The sequence below is a fragment of the Pinus tabuliformis genome, chromosome 3_2 (genome assembly GCF_031772625.1).
Source record: "Pinus tabuliformis cultivar Carrire ecotype Pingquan chromosome 3_2, CPIR1, whole genome shotgun sequence".
NCBI lineage: Eukaryota > Viridiplantae > Streptophyta > Pinopsida > Pinales > Pinaceae > Pinus > Pinus tabuliformis.
Window position 1 is genome coordinate 889009824 of NC_142302.1, and position 22392 is coordinate 889032215.

The following is a 22392-nucleotide window of genomic DNA, read 5'->3' on the forward strand; positions in this document are numbered from 1 at the left end:
ATGAATTTAGCATTTGGTGGGAAATTGATTTGGAGACTACTGGACAATCAAACTGCATGGTGGAAAAAAGTCCTAGAATCAAAATATCTTAATCAGTCAAGAATGCAAATTCTCACTTCTGAGATCCCCAACAGACATTGTACAAAGATATGGAAACTTTGTAAAAAAGCCATCGCCTTCATGGCGCAAAATGTTTCCAAAGTGCCAAAAGGAGGTGAAACGGTGAACTTTGGTTCGGACAAAATCATGGGGAACCCTCCCATAAACAGTCTTCCAGGTATGGATCCTATAATTCATTATCTTCAAAGTAAAGGCATATCTAACCTGAGTCAAATCTCTCAATGGAATGTTTCATCTAATGCCTGGGTTCAATGGGAATTTCCACCCATACCCCACCATCTTAAAGGTAGCTTTGATTCTCTTTGCAACTCTCTGCACATTATTGCAACCACCATTAAAGGTGAAAAGGATGAGTTTTGTTGGGACCCTTCAGGAACAAATTATTCCATCAAAGCAGGATACAACTATTTGAGTAGCATGGAACACCCCACTGCTGTTTGGACTCACGGGAAGATTTTAAAAAGAGCTGAAGCAATTCCAAAGATCAAATTTTTCATGTGGACACTTCTGCATGGTAAACTTCTAACTGCAGAGAACCTCAGGAAAAGAGGCATTGTCGGACCCTCTAGGTGTCCCAACTGTCAAGCTGCGGAGGAATCCATACAGCACTTATTTATCTCTTGTCCCTTTGCAGCCTCATGCTGGAACAGCATCATCCCCTCTGCACCCCCTATTTGGAATTCCCAACATTCTATTGATGAAGCCTTAAATAACTGGAGGAGAAATTATCCTTGGCAATCAGCGAAGCAAAATCCAGCTAAAAGAGTTTGGAACGCCATTCCTTTTGCTCTTCTGTGGCGCATATGGATCGCTCGAAATAGTATGATCTTCCGAGATAAAACAACTACAATCAGGCACATTCTCATTAAAGCATCAAGCCTTGCCTCGGAAACTATAGCATCTAAGATAACAAAGAAAATCGATCCCGTCAGCCTATGGGCAGAGGAGCGAAATTTTATTTGGAATCTTATAGACAGGACCAGCAACATTTCAACAACAAAGATCAGTAAGTTCAGAGGCAAAGCCGACAACCCTGAATGGAAAATCCGCCTCACAAAAGACGAGTTCAGTAAATGGCTCCTTTCAAAGAAATCTCACTCTTTATTCTTTGACGGAGCTTCTAAATCTAATCCGGGAGCTGCCGGCGCAGGGGGCATCATTCTTGATCCTTTAGGCGCACCTGTGTCCTCCTTTGAATGGGGTTTGGGAAATCTAAGCAACAACCGAGCTGAAGCTCTGGGTCTTTACCAAGGTATCTTACAGCTTCAGAACCAAGGGATCAACAAAGCCCTCATTTTTGGCGACTCGGCTATAATAATCAGTTTAATGAATAGCAACAGACAAGCATCCAATCTTTTTCTCCATCAAATCATCAGTCGTTGTAAAAATCTACTGTCTCAGGACTTGGAGTACCATTTCTTACATGTCCTACGCTCCAACAACCAAGAAGCGGATAAGAGAGCTAGCCAGGCCAGCTCTCGGGAAAAAGGAAACCTCTTATGCAATCAAGCGAGCCTGCACCAATTCATCCCCTGATTCACATGATTGCCCCAAATCGCCTCTCTCCAAAGAACTGCGCCTCTGCCATCAAGGACTTTGACCAAATCCAATACACTTTTGATTCCCTCTGCAGCAAATCTCTGTCTACGCAGTTGAATCTCATTCTTGAAGATTTTGAAACAGCAAATTGGATTTTAATCAGCAGAACTCGTGATCTCCGACAGCCATCCCGAGGCCTCCAATGCCCGACATATCAGCCATATCACCATTGACTAGATGTACTGCAAAACCAGTCTGCTGTTGTCCCAATTCATAAGAATCTATACTTGTTCTAGGAACTTACAAGCGAACAGTAAAGGCATTTTTGTGTATTGCCATAATGAAATACAGTCACAAGCTACTACTGTGATTTCATCTATTGTAAAATCGGAGCTTAGTCTCCTCCAACTTTTTTGAATATATCAAGCAACCGATTTTGTAAAAAAAAAAAAAAAAAATTAATATTTTTTTTAAATAATAATAATAATGTGTGTGTATATATGTATATATATATATACATATATATTAAATTTTAAATTTCATTTTTTTGTTTTTTTTCACTTTTTTTTTTATTTTTTTTAAATTTCATTTATTTTTATTTTTATTTTTTTAATTAAATTATTTTATTTAATTATAATAATTATAAATTTAATTATATTATAGTTTTAATTTTAATTATAATATAACTCTTGTAATGTTCATTGTCTTGTATACCCTTACACCACCGTAAGAATCGAATCGTGATCAAATATGAGACGTGACATATGGAAAACCCGACCAGTGGGGATTTACGCAGAATGATCGCAAGGAATTTGGTGTTAGAAGGTAGCGTGGTCAACAAATTGACTATTTCTAAATCACAATGGATGAGGCAGCTTTTACTTGGCCATTACTCAAATCTTAGGATTCTCTCACTCACTTTGCAGAAGAGATTTATATTGTTGTCGTTCTTGATTGGACTATGGTCGAGTCATTGTCGTGATCTTGATTGACTGCGATTCTGGGGTTTCGTTGTACTACAGTGGCGATCGCTGGGATGGGCCAAAAGACGAGAGTGGAGGTGCAGAGAGATGGTGCCTGGACGGAGGCAGTGGTTGTCGTTGCCTATGGTCGTGGGCGAGGGCGTCATTACAACGGAATTCAAGAACCCCTCTGTATATATGAAGTCGATAATGTTTATGTTCACAAAGTCACATCCACGCTTGTTGGTCCTACCTACGTCATCTGTCGGAAAATATTTGCAGTCGGCAGCCAACATATGGAGGTGTTCATCGGTGTTGGGAATGTATGGCACAAAATATACACACTCGTCTTGGAAAGCACAAGTTTTCAAGAAAAATTTTGGCACCTTTAATGCTATTGAATAGTCAAAAGCTTTCCCATATCCTCCAGTTGGTGTCCTGTCCAGTTCTTTACACTCTAGCATATCAAAAAGTAAAGAAGCCACATGAATAAAAATTCCTCTAGCAGAAGCAAGTGTGTTTAACATTTTGGTACATCTCAGCTTCAAAGGGGTATAGCATGCAGTAGGCACCAAATGAGCAACTCCAATTACAATATAGCGTGCAATAGGCACTAAATGAGCAACTCCAATTACAATGTGAGCCATTGGATAGGAAGGAGGCTGGAAGTCAATATTGTTGGCATTGGCACAAAGAAATTTAACCCAAAGTTCAAGGCAATTCATATATTGCCAGTTGTAAGCCTTCTCCAGTGCTTCCTTGGTATTTAATGTGAGAGCACATCATAAAACCATTCCCAACTGATTAATGAATGTAAATACATGTTGATAAGCATTTGATAAGTCCACTCCATAGAGTTCCACAACATAGTTCTTTAGGAACTCAATCTGTTGAAGGTTTGTTGTGTTGACAAAATATGACTTGATGAGACCCTCAAGGTCCTTCCATCGTGGAGTGTCTTTCATTTCTAAAATTGCTTCCCTCTTTCCACCTGACAGAGGCATTCGCAGCAATTTCCTGAATATACCATCAATATCACCAAGAACAGATATCATGATTGTGTTAAAGGTATTGTTGTTTACAATTGTCAAAATTGAAAGAGAGTCGTCTCTTCTCCCATCCCCATAGTGACATGCAGTTCTAAAAGCTTGCAGGAGGCAACGAAGAGCTCCTATGTTTTGTCGCTCCTTTATTTCTTGACACCAAGCATCAACATGAGCAGCTGTGAGGACCTTTTTTGATGAAGGCTTCAAACTTTTGTTGTCACTCTCTTCTAGTTGACCAGGCTTCAGAACACCTTCCTTGAGATTCTCTTTGTCTTCTTCAGAGTCAGTGTTATATTCATGATTGAATTGAAGAAGTTCCTTTTCATGTTCTTTTAAAAATTTCAAAAATTTAGGATCCTTTTGTTTAAGTATCTCTAACTGTTTCTTGTGCTTATCAATCTTTAACTGTAGTGTCTTATTTTGGCCTTGCAAAGCATTACTAGCATCATCTTCTTCTTCTTAATTATCTTCCACAAATTCACTTCTAAATATATCTGAGAAGTCATTCTCTTCCTCCAAGGGTAGACCATCGCTTTTTGACACTGTGTCCTCAACGGAGTATCATCTTCAGTGCTTTGTTCTTCCATCTTGACCTCCGCCACAGCTGCAGCATCTTCGACCTTACCTTTTGAAATTTTGGCTCAAAAATCTTCTGCAAGTTCCTTTTCTTGCTTACAATAAGGGGAAGACTCAATTTTATCAAACATGTCGACATTGTCACCGATCGGACTATTATCTAAGTGACTGTCACTTTGCAAGGGAGGATCTATTGCAAAAACGAAATCTAAAGGTTTCTTTATCAAGTGTCTAACATCTTGGGCATCAACACAAGAAATGTTAGTAACTGATTCACAGGCTTCTCCTGAAGGTGCCATGGACGTTCCCTTTCAGCTACCAATTCCTCTGACAGTGAAACACTCTTATTGATATATGCATGGTTCATTTTACTCTGGTTGAGAATGGCATCTAGCTGACGACTAAGAGAAGTATCAAGTTCAGAATCCTTTTTAAGAGCTAAGCCTTCTGAGAAATTCAGTACATTATGATCTTGGTCTGCCTGTGAAACCCTGCGCAACATATCTAGTTCAGACTTTCATTTATCATGCTTAGATTCTGAAGTTGGGATGCGAATTCCATCCTGCCCTTTGTGTTGGCAACTCATTCGATGAATAACAACAACCTCTCTTTCACCTTCTTGATTGATATCATTCTCATCCACATCAAGATCAACTTCATCTGGATCATTTTCATATTCATCATTCTCGTCCATATCAAGATCAATTTCATCTGGGTCATCTTCTTGATCTTTTTTTGTTTCTTCGCTATCGCTAGTATCTTTGTTATTATCAATTTCCTTCCAACATGCTTTAACTTCTGCAAATGATTTTTCTAAATGCTAAAATGCTTGAATTTTACTAGACTGCTCCATGAATTCATGGCATGAGCGTAATGGCATATTGTGCGACGAACGAAGTTCAAAGACTCGCATGATTATATTGTGCGCCATGGCTCTGATACCACTGAAGCATCAAAATTGATAGCTTGTTGACTTAAATGTAAGAATACACAAGAGGTATTTGTAATAATAATTTATTATATATAAAAATGTACAAGTGATGATGAATGTTACAATGAGGACCTGCATATATACCAAAGCAAGTGTCCTTTCATGACTAGGCATGTCTCTTAGACATGCCTTTTCACTTAACTAATGACTATTTAACATAATCCTCATTTCGTTATTTATTTTTATTTTATCAAATTTTATGTTCGTAACACACTTCATCAACTAGTGGAAGATTGGGAGAAAGCTTTCGATAACCAACCAGAAGACGAGGCTAAGAAGCTGTAAGGTTTTACAATACTTTAAGGCCTCATCCATATAAGGACAAAGGTGAATAAAATGATTCTCTTCACATAACCTATAGGGAAACTTGACTTTACCCTTCTTTCTGTGAACTTTATGAATGCTAGTCGATGGTTTGTCACCAACATGATCTCCAGAAGCTGACGACAAAAGTTGTTGTGAGCCTGTAGACCACACTTCTAATACCTTGGGAATACCAAGACAATCTCTAAGAAGGTGGTCACCCTTACATAACATGCAAGGGAATTTCACTAGGCAAGGAGGAAGAAAGGGATAAAGAAACAACATGTGAAGAAGGCAAAGTGTCAACTTTAGGATCAACTTGAGGTTGATGTTGTTCAGGTGGAAGACTACTTGGTCGATGAGCTGTTTGGACATTCGAAACCATAGGGGTCGAAAACAACCAAACCAGCAAACCAACGGTAAATCCGAGAAAGGATAACGTAGCCATACAAGGAGCACCAATATTTCCAAAAGAAGGAAAAGGACCGAAATTCCCATCAGAGGGGTTTCCTTGACTAGTGGACTCGGGAATTGTTGCCATTAGTCTCAACCTAAGATCCACTAAGGAGTTGTTCCACAGGGAGGATGTTGTTTCACAGTCATTTAATTGATTTTAGAAATTAACAACAAAAATAAATCAAAGAGGGGTAGTTAGGCAAAAGGGTTTACCAAGCAATTGTAACTGCAATATACCACCTTGGAGAACCAAGGATTTACGTACGGGGAAGCAATCTCCCCGAATGTTGTCTTTGGTGTATCATAGTGTACAAGGTGGACGACTCGGTTACCTATGGTGAGGACAGCAACCTATGGAGGACTTCCAAAATATACTCGACGGTACGTGGAAGTGCAGTCTGTAGTAGTGTTGTCTAATGCGTAACCATTTGATGAGAGCGTTCTCATATACTTATCATGCGTGGATCACCATCCAATATACCCTAAGGTACGTGGAGAATGGTTTGATACACTTACATACGTAGAACGGAATATCACCCCAAAACGCAACACTGGCACAAAACGACAGCTCCTATGTTTAAAGACGTCAGAACACGTCTCTATCCTAGACCTCTATGTGTGTTGTTATATTTCAAATGCTCCTTAGGTTAATTGAGTGAATTTTAGAGTTTATCTTGAATTAGATTTCAGTTTCAAGGCTCAAAACTCGATGTCACCTAAACACGCCTATGATGCAACTAATATGACAAAAAGAACTCTTTTCATTTTGCTTTTAACAATGAAAGGCATAACTAAGTAGTGGATGAAGAAATCAATAAATAATGCAACAATAGATCTCCTCAACTTCACTATTCCAATCAAAATCAAATCCCTATATGCAATGCATGATGCATAAGATTTTTCTTTTTGATTCCACTTAATTTTCATATGAAAATTAAGATATCTGCCTAATCACTAATAAAAGAAACTATTTTGAACAATGACTAGATCACCAATTCCTTCAAGCAGTCCAATGATCAAGCAATTAGTTTGCTAATGACCTAACTAACAAGAACAAAGAAAAATCTAAACAAATTCTCATCAAAGGCACTCAAAACCAAAAGAAAACTAAGTGGAGGCTTCTGAGAGACCACAAAACATTCAAGGACTCAAGGAAGAGCAGTTGGAACAAAGCTAGACATAGACCATATAAGACTAAAGAAAATTTGTGCATGAATAGGGACTAAGGCAAGTGCTAGAAGGACACCAGTTCTCTGCAATATAAGCACAAAGAAGGCTTAGGAGCGTTGCAACGCTCTATCTCTAGACCAAAGGGAGCATTGATCAGGGGATGCAAGGTTCCAACACAAAAATTGCAATTGAAACTCAATGAAAGGTCTTCCTAGGTCTATTCTTGACTGAGTAAGATAGTGAAGGTTTAAAGAAGAGGAAAAACAAGCACTAAGGACAAGGAAACCACCAAGGGAATACATCGATCCCTAGCGGAGTCACCAATTTGTTATATGGAATCTACGACTATGGACAGAAGTATCTTCCCTATACTTGATGGCCTAGTCTAAAACAACAGAAAGCAAAGAAACCAATGTTTTCCTTAAAGTAAATGGATAACAGAATGAAGCCTACCTGGAATCCGTCGTAAGCTTCGCTCCTCTCTTGGCTTGTATGCTCCAATCCTAGCTCTAATTGCTATAATTAGAACCTGCACAATTAAACAACACAATCCAACGATCTACGACATCTATGTAGTATCATCCAATCACTTTATTCAATGGATCAACATGGCATTGAAATACATGAAATCATAACATCACATATAGGAAAACAATGAACTCTTTGTATTAATAGAAATGGAGAGAGTTACAACCAAATATAGGAGTTGATCTTGTAGAAGAGCTCCTCCAAGTTGACTTGTCCTTCCTTGTCACAAAGTGTACCTCTATGTCACCCTAATGCATGGAATAATGACTCTCACAATAGCAGCATGAGGGTAGAATCTATCTCCAAAAGCCAACCCCTAGCTTGTGGATGGAAGTAAATATATAGGAGAGGATGGTAGTTTAGAAATTCTTATCCATTTACCAATCTAGGCTTGAGATCCACTCTTGATGGGAGGATGAGCTCAAGCGAAAAGAGGTGAAATATCCAAGGTAGGATAGGATAGGATTCGAGACTTTCATCCAAGGTAAATGACTAGAACAACCTTTGGAAGCTTCTGGAAGAGGAAGCTTCAGGATACTTTTTTTCCCCGAATTTCTAGAATCAATGCACCCCCAGCAAGTGGCAACCTGCTGGTCATCAACACAAGTCCAAAGTGTTAAATTTTTATCTATTGCAGTAATTGGAATTCTTCTAGCTGGAAAATTAATTATGCAATTTATTTGCTACAACAAACAACGAATAAAATCACAACTGCAATTTTCACCATAAAGATACTGCGGAAAATAAAATACGGAAAACTGAGAAATTCTAGCTCACGCATAAGAATGTTGACACAGTTATTTTTGGACAATTGTCTTCGAAAAAACCCAATGCGAGAAAACCGGTGTAGCAGATGAGGGTTTTACTATTATTCTTCATTAGCAATTCTGAGTACAATAATTTAGATGCTCAACTGACATTCTAATCTGAGGAAATTACTAGCAAAATTGTTGTGAGAATTTTCTCTTATCCCATAGCTGATTTTTGCCTCCGAAATTACCTCCCTAGCCTCTTGCGTCACCCTCTGCGCAGTGCCTAAGTAGACCCTGCGGGGATTTCGGCCTTCCCTCCTTTACCTCTTCCCGTAGCTGAAAACTTCATCCCAGAACGTTGCTACCCGCCTCTTCCACCTGCTACTCATCCTCTGGCTCTATCTTCTCTGCTCAATTATTACCACTGAGAAAATCGAACTGCCTGGGAAACTAAATATCTGCATAGGTGTATTCCCCATCCACCCATCGACAACTTCTTATAATCTTCTGTTGCAGCACCAACGGCCAAAATTAAAACATAATCGACGGCCCAAATTAATTCCTTGTCGATCCGTGTGAGTTTCTAGATGATTCTCACCTTATCTTAATTAATATTGATTAATTAACCATATTTCCTAAGTTTAGACTTAGGAAATATTTAAAAAACGGTTAATAATCTAATTGAGACACTTCTAGGCAGAATTTTTAGAAATGATTTATGGGTTTTGGAGATCTCATGTATTCTAGCCTCTCCACCAAATTTTGTGGCTAGAACACATTTGTTGCTACAAAAACTAACACTCCCTCTTAGCGAGGAATGTGTTCTAGTGCTGCACACCCTTCCACAACACTCTGTTTCTGTATCATCTCCTGTCACATTGCTGATGTCTGGCTGTTGCTGCCCATCAACCACTCCACAACTCTGATATACACTGCAATTTTGTTGCTGCTAACTCTGTTGTACTGCTGTCAACACTACATCTGCACTGCAACTCCCTCTCATCTGCTGCTACTGCAACTGAGAATCATCCAAAGTAACTTGTCCCTGCTACTAAAACGAGTTCTCCACCATACCCATTTGTTCTCTGAAATAGACGAACTTAGCTCTCCCTAGAGCTTTCGTGAGTATATCTGCAACCTGCTCTTCTGTGGGAACATATTGTAGCTGGACTGCTCCATGTTGTACACAATCTATGATGAAATGACACCAAATATCTATGTGCTTCGACCTATCATGAAACACTAGATTCTCAAAGAGATTTATGCAACTTTGATTATCACAGTAGACACTGGTTTCCTCCATCCTCTGCCCAAACAAGCTTACTAGCAGCTTCTGAAGCTATATAGCTTCGCATGTAGTTGTGCTAGCTACCATATACTCTGCTTCTACAGAGCTCAGTGCTACTGACTCTGCTTCCTGCTACACGAAAAAACCATTCATAATCCAACACTGAAGCAGTATCCAGAGGTACTTTTCCTGTCCACTAAACTGTCGCCCAATCTGCATCTGTGAACCCACAAAGTCTGACGTCATCCCTTCAAGTATATCTCAATCCATACCCGACTGTACTACGAACATACCTTAGAATATGCCTCGTTGTTGCCCAATGTACCCTCTTTGGCTCTAACATGAACTGACTTAGGGTATTGACCCGATACATGAGAGACCCAATAAGATGTCTATACAAGGTGGGGTCGACATCAATGTTGCACGACTCGTACTCATATAAGACTCGTCTGGCTATTGACTTGGTGACCCGTATAAGACTCAGCAAAATTTTCCCGCCATTTTCCCTTTCTCTCCACATGGTCTCCAAAAAAAATTAAAAAAAAATGAATTTTGAAGGTCTCCACAAGTCTTATGTGGGTCCTATGCAGGTATTCACAAGTTCAATGTGGGTAGTCGGGTTTTATGCGAGTTTTGGCGAGTACGGATAGAAACTGCGGGTTTTATGGGAGTGACCAGTCTCGCCATAAAACCCATCAAGACCCGCAGGTACTCGTGGGTCTTATAAGAGTCATGCTACACTAGTCGACATCCTTGTCATCCAATGCATCTATTTTCTTCCAATTAGTGATCATGGGCATAGACATGGGTCTGTAATCCTGCATTTTGAACCTCTTCAGAATATTTGTAGAGTATCTTCCTTGCCCAAGGAAGATCTCCCCATCCTTCTGCCACACTTCCAATCCTAGGAAATAGTGCACCAACCCCAAATCCTCCATGTCAAACTCTGCTGCCAGGTTCCTCTTGCAGTCCTCTATGAGCCCTGATGATCCTATCAAAAAGAGATCATCTACATACAAAACTAGGATGAGTGGCTCACCCTCTACCATCAAATAGTAAAGGTTGGGATTTGCGTCACTCTTGACGAATCCCATCTGCTACAAGTAGCTATCAATCCTACCATACCATGCCCTAGGATCCTGCTTGAGTCTGTCTAGAGATTTCATCAGTTTGCACACATGAGTGCGCCTCTCACGAGTCTCAAAGCCCTCTGTTTGTTCTATGGACACTTCTTCCTCTATCACCCCATTCAAGAAGGTTGTCTTGACATCCATCTGGTGAATCTGCCATCCCATCTGAGCTACTAGGGATATAACTGGCCAGATAGAAGTGTAATTTGCCACTGGGGCGAAGATCTTTTCATAGTATATTCCTTTTTTCTGTGCATACCCATTTGCCACAAACCGAGCCTTGTACTTTTCCACACTGTCGTCTGCAGCATATTTGATCTTGTAGATACATCTAGAACCTACAACTGATATGTCTTTCCCCCTTAGCACCACCTCCCAAACATCATTTATCATGATAGAGCTATACTCTTCTACCATGGCATCTACCCACACTTGATGTTGTGTAGCCTCCTGAAAGCTAGAAGCTTTTGCAACCTAAGCCACCAATGCTTGGTACTTGTCAGGTTGTCTACACTGTCTTTTGTTTGTCCTAGGAGTTCCAATAAACTCCTCTGCATCTCTCAATGTCTGACGAACCTCTCTGCTGGCTCGACCACTAGTCGTGGGAGGTTCAACCAGCTCCTCCTCATCCTTCCTCTGTTGCTTCATCTGCTAAGAACTCCCCAGATTTCCTGCACCTGAGGAAATACTAGTACTGGTCACAGTACTCGATCCTTGTGACTATCCTCTTGCCTTTCCCACTGGTTGCCCCTACTGTTGGACCAAAGGAGCTTCTACTCACTGATTCCGATCACCTGCAAGCATCTCACGAGATCTCCTGAAAGCTCGATCCTCCATGAACTTCACATCTCGCCGCACTACAATCTTCCTATTTCTAGGAATGTGAATCCCGTATGCCTTTGAGGTTTCGTTGTACCCAAAGAAGAACCCATTTTCTGCAGTCTGATCCAGTTTGGTATGTTTCTCATCTGGCACGTTGCAATAAGCATCGCTGCAAAAAATTCTGAAGTGACTAACTTTTGGCTTCTTCCCTGTGAAGACTCCTGGCATTTTCTTCCTCAATTCTCTATGAGGAACCATGTTCTGAATATATATTGTCGTGTTACATGCCTTTGCCCATAACAATCTGGGTAAATCCTAGTCATATAACATAGCCTTGCAGCTCCAACAATGGTTATGTTTTTCCACTCCACTACCCCATTCTGATGTGGATTATATGGAGTTGTCCATTCTCTCTTGATGCCTTCCTTCACACAAAAAACTGTGAAGTCTTTATCAATATATTCTCCACCATTATCTTAGCAAAGCAACTTGATCTTCTTCCCTGTTGCATTCTCCACGAGAGATTTAAACTCTCTGAAACGATTAAAGACCTCATCTTTGGTCTTCAAGAAGTAGATCTAGGTTTTCCTGGAATGGTCATCAATAAAGGTAACGAAATATTCGACACCGCTGAGAGCTCTAGTGGACATCGGGCCGCAAATATCTGAATGTATGAGTCCTAACATGCCATCAGCTTTGTTGTCACTTCTTGGAAATGTCACCTTGGCATACTTCCCATGTACGCATCCTCTGCACACATCATCGTGTTCTGTGCCAAGTTCTGGAACCCCTGTTACTGTCTCCCTAAGCATCCTGAGTGCTCCATGGTGTAGATGTCCCATTCTCCTATGCCATAACTCATTCAGCTCCTTCCCACTGCTATTGTCACTACCTATTAGTGCCATTAGAGAGTCAAGTTGTAACCGTACAATCTGTTACTTTGAACTCCAATCTGTCTTACCCTCTTCCAGCTTGGGTATTTGACACACTTTCTTCCCTACGAAGTGAATATCATACCCCTTATCCTGTAACTGGGATACTTAAATCAGGTTCATACCCAATCCTGGCACATGCAATACATCTGCAGTGCTGGTGCTTGCCCCTGACTCCCTCTAAAAATCTAAGGTACCTCTCCCAACTAGAGTACATTTCGTCATATTTCCCATAGTAATCTGGAAGTCCATCTACTCCTCCTTGTAGGTAGAGATATTCTCTAACCCCTATCATGTGAGTTGATGCTCCACTGTCTCTATACCAGACACCCTGTGAAGTTGATCCCGATAAGCAAGCAAATTCGACCTCCAACCTGGAAAACAAATTTGAAGTCTCCTGAATGTCACTTTTGTCCATGGTTATGCTGAGAATTTATAGTGTGTTATTTCCTTTTTCACCCAACATTGGTTTTGTGTTGATTTTTGTAGGTTGGGAGGTACTTCAAGCCTTGAGGATCGAGGGTTTGGAGGAAGGAGCTCCACAAGTAGCCTTGTGGGCTTGAAACCCAAGCCTGGGGTTTTGCACCCATCAATGTTGAAGACAAAACCATGGAGATATTTCAACATGTGATGGATAAGGATGATAGTGCCCGTCGAGACGAATCTGATGCATCAAAAATCATCCGATTCCGAGTTATGGTTGAAGAGAAATGAATTTTTGAAGTTAAGATGGGTAAATTTGTCTAGTTGGGTAGGTCGGCTTGAGGTAAAAGTAGTGCCCAAAGACAAATTCATTGGAGCCACTTGATGCCTATAAATATAGGTCAAGTGTGAGGCATTTAGACATATCCATGGTGCAACACATATAAGAGAGGAGCTCTAAAATCGGACAGAGAAGGAGGCAGATAGGACGCAAGGGATGAAGCACATGTTTTTGGGAGGTTAGTTCTGTTTTGGTGTGAATTTCTCTGTGAGGGAAAGCCACAACTCTAAGGAACCTTGCATGGAGGCAAGGAGGAGTGTTTTGGAGAAATTTTACCTCCCAAATGTGGTGCAGATTCATCGTAGGTCCTAGCCGCAAGAGCAGAGACATGTTTGTGTCTATTTTGGAGTATCCTTGTGGGTAGAATTCCCTGTGGTAGCTACAGCCAAGGAAAGAAGGTCAAGACTGGTTGAGGATGGTCTTAGGGTCCATTTTAAGGGATGTGTGTTGCAGGAAAAGGGAGCTCGTAGAGGAGAAGAGTGACACTTTTGTGGTGGCCGCAGAATAGAGGCATCTTCAGCGAAGGGAAAGGAGCTCGGTTTGGCTTCTCGGTCACTGTTTGAAGGTGCAAAAAAGTATGCTAGGAGGCTGCATTAGAAGAGGGTTGTTCTGGGCTAGTAAAGCGAAGAGAATCCTCCCTGAAGTAGGTCGAAGTAATGACCTTGTTGTGCTGATTAGGCCGCAAGCCTGTAGTGGTTAGTTTGAGGGACAAAACTCCCTAAATAGGGAGTTGTAGGAGCCTTCTCAAACAGTGAGGTCACCAGTTGTTGGCTTAAGGGGGCTTGGACCCAAGTTCAAAGTTAGCAGCGCTAACCAACAAAACCCTACACTACCGGCCCTTTCGGCAACAACCTGTGTAGCGCAGGCTACAGTCTTACCCGAGGCAGTATTGGGGGATGCTAGAACCAAGTTTCTGCATCCAGAGGACTATGTGATGTGTTTTTGTCAAACTTAGGACTTTATATTGACCTTCGCGAACCCTAACTCTTGAAACCCAGAATTTACAGTAATAAACAGTTAGCATATTCATGTTCTTCGCCGATTGCGGTAAACATTCATAACATCATATAAAGAAACAGATCTATGTCTTCGCAAACCTATTAAGTACTTTTCCTAATTAAATTGCATTCAACAGATCATAAATACAGTAAATTCAGAGATAGACAGTAATACACAGATGCACAGATAGTTCTTCAAAATAAGTCTTTTATTATGCTTCAGATCTTCGATTACAACTCTTTCCAACCCTGCACACACAACTGCAAGGGCCCGCGTACACAGTTGCGGACTTACCAAGGTCTCCGCGGACACAACTACATGAGCCTTCCCCTTTGCCCAAGTACAGAATACGTAAAATCAGACCCAAATCATGCGCTATTCTTCCTTCTATCCTTGGCTATCTTATGACTCTTCTATGACTTTCTTTTATATTCTTCTTCATTGCAATACCATGGTCTGCGACCCATGGGCGGGTCCCAAAAGAACTTAACTTTAACAAACTAAGGAGCTTTGACCTCCTAAAGCCCCTTTGACTCCTATTGACTTGCGTTACTCGAGCTCCGCTCCTCAAAATGAGGAGACTTAACAAAACTACAAAATTTGACCCAGGGGACCCCATCCCAACAGTCCCCCAACACAAAGTCGTGACTCGTCCCGAGTCACTCTGCTGGTGTTGCCTTAATATTTTCTTGTAGACCGCTGAATTCAATCTTCAATGCTTGAAGATCTGTTGTTCCCTACGCGGCAACCTGGTGAACTTCTTCAACAGCAAGGCCCATGGTTCTCTGTGTCTGCTGCAGAGCTTTTAACTTGCTCTGGATGGTCTGTGACAATTGGCTTGCCTCGTCGGCCCATGGTTGCGTCCTTGAGGAAATAATAGCATTCTTCCAATGCAGCTCATCAATTTGGATCTGGATAAACTTCCCTTCTTGAAGTCTGGTGAACCTTTGCACAGGTGTTAAGGTCTGCGTTGTCGCCCTGATCTCATCAAACTGCAGCTGCTTTTCACGGATGTTTGCTTCGATCGTCTGCAAGTGTGGATCCTCCTGCAGCGAGGTCCACATTTCCATTGTTTGCTCAAACAATTGGCTACAATCCTTGACTGCAGCTTCCAGAGTAGTCATGTCTGCTTTAATAGCAGCCTCGCACTGCTCTCTGACTTCTGAAGGAGTGGTTGGTTGCAGCTTCAGTTGAAGCTCTGAAATCTGCAACTGCAGCTCAAACCGGACCTTTCCAATTTCTTCCTTGGATGCCTTCATTGCAGCAGCTAACTTGTGAATTTTCTTTGTTGAGGCCACCTCTGCTGGAATTTGGAGCTCAGGGAGCTCGTTGCACACTTGGGTAAGGGTTGCCTCTAGCTGTTGATTTCGCTGCATCACCTCATCGTGAGCCTGCAAGGCCTGTGCTTTCTCTACAAAAATCTGTTGATTGTTAGTTTTTACCTCGTCGATAATCAACAACGCTCGTTTCTCCTAGACACGGAGCTCATCTGAAACTCCTTGGTGCAACTCATGCAAGGTCTGGATCGGTAGTGCTGCAAGGTTGATACTTAGATTTTTCCAGTACTGTGCGCGCTCTTGATCTTCGGTTGTCTCAAACTGGAGAGAGCCCCCTAGTAGTGGTACTGCTCGGAGCTCGGATGTGATTTCAGCGAAACTAAATTTTGGCATGCTCACTTGATCCACGCTCGCTTGTCCCACGCTCGCCTGGATCACTCCTGTCTAGACCTGCAATTCCTTCAGGCCTTGTTATACTTTGTCCAATACCTGGTGGTACTGGTCCTCAATGTGTCCCCATATAGTTTCAGTGGCAGAGCAAACAACATCACCTATCTCATCAAGGTCCCCCTCCGTGAGGACCAACGATGTCGTACTCGTAGACTTATCGTACTTCTGCTTCTTGTGAGGTCCCGTGGAACTTCGCTTCTGCCTCTTCTTGACCTTGAAGGGAGACTCTAAGTCCTCCGATCCGAGATAGAGGTCTACACCCCCTACTTCTTCATCTCTGGAAATACACTGGAGTGATTTGGTAAGTCTGTTACATTGCAGCGTTGACACTTCATGCAATCTATTCTACCAATGCTCGAGCTCCTCATCTAAATCTGAGTTGCAGGAGCTGTCATTTTCCCACGTAATTCTTCCATCCACTATAGGGTTGATCCAATCCTCATTCTACGCAGTAAGCTTGTAAATCTGTTCGATATCAGCTTCCTCATAGTAATCCCGGATTGGGTCAGTATACCGCGCACCCTCTTGTTGGCTTATATGAGCTTGACCCAGGTTCGGAAGAATTATTAGGCCAAACAAATCCCGCAGCTACTGGCCCTTTCGACAACAGTCCGTGGAACGTGAACTGAGGTCTCACCCGAGGTAGCAGGAGAGGGTGCTAGAACCAGGTTTCCGCACCCTTGGGATGTCTAGATGTGATCGGGAGAGTCCGCATACCGTTCCGCAGCGTCGCGCTGCTCTGTTTCGTGCAGATCCATTCCCAGAATAATCTTTTCTAATTATTAGCGCGGTCTACAGATCTAGTCTATTTGATGAAGTACTGTAAATCAGATCTACTTAGCAGGGTCTTTAAGCAAACATTTATCAAATTTACCCAGTTCGCGTACTTAGATTAAACACAGATTCACATGTATTCAAGATGTAAGCATATGCGCATAGATCAAACAGTGATATTAACCATAAAAAGCTAGATTCGCGATACTTCAGATTTAGCACAGAATTACTAAAGCAACTTATCTTTATTTACTTTCTTCACCAATACATTCAGATCCGCCCTGTGCACTCAGCTGCAGGGGTCCGCGCACACAGCTGCAGAGCCTCTATCCACTACCCAACCCCCGACTCGGACTTACAGACGCTTTCAGATTGTTCTCTTCAAAAACCCATTACAGATCTAAGATCGTACCCCAAACAATGAACTGCCTTTCCCTCATAGAGTCGTGCTCTATTTATACCTTCCTATGGTCCGCGGACCGACTTACTTCCTATTACTTTATATTATTTCTTGGGCGGACAACCCTTTGACTCGACCTTTTACATTTCGCGCTCCGCATATTTCGGAGGTTTACAATATTTTTACCCTACTTTCTAAGCTATCAGACCCAAAACTGTTACGCAGGACCTCCGCTACCCAACACCTCTGCTGGATCCAATGAAACAATGACTCTCAGTTCCTTCTTCTCCAACGTCATGCTGTGCTTCTTCAGGTTAATGACGGCACTCATATCAAACGCCCAATCAATTCTAAGTAGTGCCGGGTAGGGATTACTATCATCCACTAGTTCGATTACCTCAAAATCAGCTACAGTGCGCGTCCCTTCAATGTCGACAGTTACTCCATGTAAGCGCCCCATAGGAATAATCTTATGTTGGTTCGCTATTCACAACTAAATTGGGGACCATTGTAGCACTGGCTTTCCCATTCTTGTTGGCATTATGATTCAGGTTTCGCGCTATGGCACAGGTGTTGTACTTGATGGCAACTCACTCAAGAGGCAGATCTCTGTTCAAGCTCTCAAAATCATAGAAAATGAGATACCCGCAGGTGAGCCTAAGAAAAGCTGCAGACCCGCAGGTACCCCGACCAACAAGTGCGGACATACCCGCAGATACTCTATTCAAAAGGTGCGGACCTCATTTCACTCACTTCAATGCAGAGAAGCGCGTGCACGTGGGAATTCTTATGAATGGTCCATGGTATTTAGTCCGACGTATATGATCCTATGGTTTTGGTCTGTGGTATAGCATCTAAATTATTGAACCCCGGTTTTGGGTCCCTTGTATCGGTTCTCTATGGTTTTGATCCTTGGTTTGAGTATGGGCTTGCCTATAAAAAGGAAAGGAGATCATTTGGCTAGACACTTGTGAAATTTGAATATCTTAAGATCTGAAATTTTGGGTGATCGGTTTGAAAAGCTAGATCTAAATCAAGGTGAAAGACTAAGGCGGATCTATTGATAGGTCGTGATCTCATTGGCGCATGATCAAATCTGTGGATTTGACACTCTGTGGCACATTGGAGGACTGATAATTTGGCTCTATTCGAGGGTCCGCAGGCAATCCACAGCGCAGGTGCGAAGGTACGCAGCGCTTCAGAAGGCGCAGGTGCGGAGGTACACAGCGCTTCAGAAGGCGCAGGTGCGGAGGTACGCAGTGCTGCAAAAGGAGCAGGTGCGGAGGTACACAGCGCAGCAAAAGGCGAAACTGCGGAGGTACGCAGAGAAACAGAAGGATCAGGTGCGGAGGTGCGCTGTCGAGCAGACAGTGCAGGTGCGGATCTGGGCAGAGGTACACAGTTTAGCAGAAGGGCTAGGTGCGGAGCCAGGCACGCAAAGCAGAAGAAGGATCAGGTGCGGAGCTGCGCAGTCTATACACAGAAGAACTGCGGATATTCACGGGTTTCTATTGATCAAGTTGCGGACTTTTGTTGAAATAATTATTGGCTGACTTTTAACTATTGTTGCAGAGTTCTGGGTTTAGATTACTGGTATTGCTTTTCTATTTACAGCATTCTGAGAAGTTATTGGGTGATTCATTGGTTGATTGTATAAGGAGATTGGTTGATTCACATGTACTTGATGATTATTTGATGTTCTTGGATCCAGTCTAAAAATTAATGAAACGTGGTCCTTGAAAGAAAAGAAGTAGAAGAGCTAAGGGGGTTGTAGCTCCCTTCCAGAAGAGACTGGAAAACGAGAGAGGGTTGTAGCTCTCTGCAGGTTGCAGCCTGCGTACTGGTAAAGGACTGCACCAGTACAAAATCATTGTAAAAGAAGTTTCTAATTGAAAGAAGATAGAAGCATATTGCAGCAGGTGGTTTTCACCCACATTGGGTTTCCACCTTATATCTGGTGTTCTTTAGTGTAACTATCTGCTTTTCTTGTTCTTGCTCATTATTATATGGTACTGACATACAAATTAATGATCAATATCTGAAGAATATATTAAAGGATACATTTGAAAGATATATTGAAAAGAGTTTGATAATACTGATTCACCCCCCCCCCTCTCAGTATTATTTCCAACAATTGGTATCAGAGCAGGTCCTTCTAAAGAAGCTTGATCGCTTGAAGGAAGATCCATCATCATGAGCAACTACGAGAGAGAAGCATCTATCAGGCCACCGATTTTTTATGGGACAAACTTCGTATATTGGAAGGTAAGAGTTACTGCCTATCTTCAATCTCTTGGTACAGAAGTCTGGGATATCATAGATACAGGGTACTCTTTTCCATCAGCAACTCCTACAGATCCGGCTGAGAAGAAGAAATATGAAACAAATGCAAAGGCTGTCAATACCCTATTAGGATGTCTATCTCAATCAGAATTCGTCAAGGTTATGCAGTGTAAATCCGCAAAAGAAATATGGGACAAGATTGTTCTGAGCTATGAAGGAGATGATCAGGTAAAACGAGCAAAACTTCAAACCCTCAGAATTCAGTATGAAAATCTCAGAATGCACAATGATGAAAGTGTGGCTAACTATTTCCTTCGTGTAGATGAGATTGTTAATTGTATGAAAAACTTGGGTGAAGAAATAAAAGAGGCTGTTGTGGTTGAAAAAGTTCTAAGATCTTTGTCCCCTAGGTTTGAATCTAAAGTTTCTACAATAGAAGAAAAGGAGAATCTACGAAACCTCACCATGTCACAGCTGCATGGAATTCTAACTGCATATGAAATGAGGAAAGGAGGACCATCAGACAGGAGAGAAGCTGCCTTCAAGGCTTCAGGCAAAGGAGACTACTATGAGTCAGGACACGTGTCAGAAGAAGAAGAAGAATCAAATTTTGTCAAGAACCTTCAACGGGGTGCTAGAAGATTCCGAGGTAAGTTACCTTTCAAATGCTTTGCTTGTGGAAGAGTCGGTCACTATGCTGCCAAATGTCCTCATAAGGATAAGATTGACAAGGGGAAGGAACCTGTTAGATGGAACAAGAAACAGAATGTAACTAAGAAAAGTTACTACACTCATGAAGACAGTGATGGACTTTCAAATAGTGACGAAGATGAACAAGGTAACAATTATAGACTCCTAATGGCTTTTGAAGATGATGATTTTGTGGATGCTATAGATGAAGGTCTTTATGAAGAGATTTCTAGACTCAAAATATGTTTAGAAGAGAAGAATGTGATCATTGATACTCTTCAATTCCAACTTGCTAAAAAAGAAAAACTTCTTGAAAAGTTAGAATGTAAAATTGTTGGTCTTAGAAAAGAGATTGAGAAAACAAAAGCTCTTAATCTTAAATTTGTTAAAGGATCTGAAACTCTGGATGAGATTATCAATGTGCAGCATTCTCCACTAATCAAGACAGGTCTGGGATATAATGGAGAAGCATCTCAAGCATCCACCTCCAAAAGTTATCTTGATGCAGCGAGGAGGAGCAAGCAAAGGCCTAATAGAAATCATCAGGTAAATCAGGGATAGTTTACCTCAAGAATGAACAAAGACTATCAAGAAAATCAGGGGCAATCTACTTTAAGGACAAACAGAAGCCACAACCAGCGACAAGTAAAATCTTCCCAATTTGCCTCAAGAATGAATGTCAGAAGAAACTACAATCAGTTGGTTGATAGATTTGATAATCGCAGGAGTTTATTCAATGGCCAATGTTTTTCTTGTCATAACTTTGGTCACAAAGCAGTTCAATGTGTTGCCTATAAGACAATCATGACTAGAGAAGCTCAAAAACAAAGAAGTATGACTGGGATCACGAAAAGAACCTACAATAACTTTTCTGCTCTTGAGAATGAAATTGAATGTTCTATTTGTAACAATTTCGGTCATGAAGATTCTGAATGCAGGAGCAGGTTTCAGCAAACAAAGGAACAAGCCTCATATGCCAAAACATGGAGAATGAAGGAACCACAACCAGAGAGATGTGGTATAGCCTTATATGCAGAAGGGCAAGAAAATCAATGGTACATTGACAGTGGCTGTTCAAAACACATGACGGGTGATAAGGAAAAACTCCAGTCATATAGTGCCTTAGAGAAAGAGAAGAAGGTCTCTTTTGGAAATGACACCCCTGCGCTCATAAAAGGTAAAGGTTATGTTCAGTTGAAAGAAAAGGTCAAAGCTGGAAATGTTATGTATGTTGATGGGTTAAAGCATAATTTGTTGAGTGTCAGTCAGATGTGTGATCAAGGAACGGAGGTAATATTTCGATCAAATGGATGTAGTGTTCGTGATCTTGATACAGGAAAAACAGTGATCAAAGGTGTAAGGACTCCAAATAATTTATACATATTCAAAGAAGGACAACATCAATGCTATCTAAGCAAAAACGATGAACACTGGTTATGGCACAGAAGATTGGGGCATCTTAGCTTCTCACAGATAAGGAAAGCATGCAAATACCAGGCTGTTCGTGGTCTTCCAGACATCAGAATTCCAGACAATACAATTTGCAAATCATGTCAGTTTGGTAAGCAAACCAGAACTAATTTCCCTGAGAAGGAAGGATCAACTAGCAGGCCGCTTGAACTTGTCCATACTGATGTATGTGGGCCATCTAGGAAAAGGTCACCTCGAGGAGAAGAATATTTCATATTATTCATTGACGATTTTTCCAGGATGTGTTGGATAGGACTTATGAAGCACAAAGATGAAGCCTTTGAAAAGTTCAAATCATTCAAAGCCTTGGTGGAGAACGAATCAGATCACAAAATCAAATGCCTCAGGTCTAATAGAGGTGGGGAGTTTACCTCGAATGAATTTTTCGACTTTTGTGAAGAACATGGAATAAGAAGGGAATTCTCTACAGCCAGGACTCCTCAGCAAAATGGAGTGGTAGAAAGGATGAACAAAACGGTTCAACAAATGGCTCGTGCTATGCTTGATGAGTCTGGAACTCCCGCAACCTTCTGGGGTGAAGCCGCATTCGCTGCAGTTGTTATTCTCAACAAGACAAATATTCGGGTGAATAGCACTCAAACTCCTCATGAGTTTTGGTATGGTGAAACTCCTTCTGTAAAACATTTCAAAATTTTTGGAAGCAAATGCTA

At 41.4% G+C, this 22392-nt stretch overlaps 1 protein-coding gene and 1 pseudogene across 7 annotated transcripts in view; both read right to left on the reverse strand.

Moving 5' to 3' along the window:
- The window catches only part of LOC149183469 (uncharacterized), a 226714-nt gene that overhangs the window by 162126 nt on the left and 42196 nt on the right, over positions 1-22392 (reverse strand). The gene's annotated exons all lie outside the window — the stretch shown is intronic.
- Positions 2630-4237, reverse strand: LOC149183470 (nucleolar complex-associated protein 2-like; annotated as a pseudogene).